The following is a 1,848-nucleotide window of genomic DNA, read 5'->3' as shown; positions in this document are numbered from 1 at the left end:
TTTTCGTTTCCTGATTGTTGTAGAAACCACAAGTAACTATCAAGTCGTACTCGACGATGAATGCTGCGAAATCGTGGAACGTTTACTCGAAAGAATATTTCGGGCAAGTCGCTTTGGAACGATGAGATACATTTCAATGAGCTTTTTCCATGGTACGAGTTCTGCAACACTTGGTGGTGGTAGTTAAAAAATTGTTGAAAAATAACTTTTCGTTTTCTCCGCATCCGCTCCATTAAATAATAAAATAAAAACTTGTGTGTATTGAATTCCATCTTTTTCTTATGAATGCTGCTTTTAAATTGAAAAACAGCTGATTTTTCACACGCTTTGAAAGTGTGTTCATTGAACACACTTATTTCGGTATGTATAAACGCTTGTAACACAAGTGTGATACATTGACACGAGTATATATGAAACCGTTTTAGGTGCCATATAAACAAGGTAACAGTTTCACAGCTCTGTACGAAAAAAAGGACAATTAAGTGAATTGTAATCCGGCTTCGACGGGAAAAAATCGTACAAGTGTGTGCAGGATTGCGGATTCGAAGTTAACAGCCAAATTCGCAAGGACAGAATCGCGCGTTAGCTCTGACCCAGTACTCCATGAACATACAGGTTTTTACACGAACTTGCAGGAAGTTACAGGAAAAATGATCCCGTACTCCAAATTCCTCCAAAATTCTGTAAATAAGATTGTAAGATTTAGATGTTGCAAAATTTTACCCGAACTTTTTCTTCTGGTAAAATCATGAAAAGTGTCAAGCGATCACTGGTTGACGTGCTGCTTGCTCAGAGAGTAATTTTGTTGCTAGACATTTTAACAGGATTTTACCAGAAGAAAAAGTTCGGGTAAAATCTTGCAACTTCATTCCCTACACAACTCTCCAAAACTCGCTCTCATTTACAGGATTTTGGAGTACGGGACCATTTTTCCTGTAACTTCCTGCAAGTTCGTGTAAAAACCTGTAAGTTCATGGAGTACTGGATCAGAGCTAATGTGCGCTTCACTTAATTCAATTTCAAAGTTGTATTTCTTATGTATCGTTGTGAGCTAGAAAAATTTAACTCCACAAAAAAGGTCGACGATTTAAATAAAACTTGTACACTTCAAAGATTTTGTCTCACTTGTATCCAAGGTGTATGTAACAAGGTGGTGTTGGGGCGACATCAGAGTTTTTCGCCGTGGGGGGCATTTCGTCAAAATTATGTGTTTGTTGTAACTTATACCAATGACACTATCTGCGTATAATTTGTTAGTGTAATTTTTTACTTATATACGGCCAACACCACCTTGTTAAATACACATTCCCCGCAAACATATTCTGAGCGCTCAGAATATATGTATGAGTCCGAAAGGAGCCCTAGGTAGGTAAGAAATATGAGTTTCAAAAACAAAAAAATTTCTTTGTTCCTATATGAATCTTTTAGGATTCATATATGATCCAAGTTGTGAGCCACNAGCCACTGCAATTTTAGTCTGATAATGTGCTGTGGCTACGAATTACCGTTAATTTTTTAGAATCTTTTTTGTCGCATTGGCTTTCATATATTCATGAATAAACTCAATTTATTTGTATATGGATGAAAACCGCAACACCTTTGGCGGAAAAAATTCTAAAAAATCGCCGGTAACTTTCAGTCACTTGAAACTTGCACATTGTCAGACTATAATTGATTGGGCTATAAAACTGTGTATTCAGAAAAATTCAAACACTGAGTTCTTTCTCTAACAAACCCCATATAAACCCAAGTTTAACAATTTGTAGAAAACTTCCAAAAATGGCAACAAATGTTCACCTAAGTTTCAAACTTTTTTCTCTGAAGTGTTCGAATTTTTTTGAGTACACA

Source organism: Rhagoletis zephyria, unplaced genomic scaffold (genome assembly GCF_001687245.7).
Source record: "Rhagoletis zephyria isolate East Lansing unplaced genomic scaffold, Rhagoletis_zephyria_1.1 Rzeph_scaffold_09885, whole genome shotgun sequence".
NCBI lineage: Eukaryota > Metazoa > Arthropoda > Insecta > Diptera > Tephritidae > Rhagoletis > Rhagoletis zephyria.
This window is presented reverse-complemented; position numbering follows the sequence as displayed.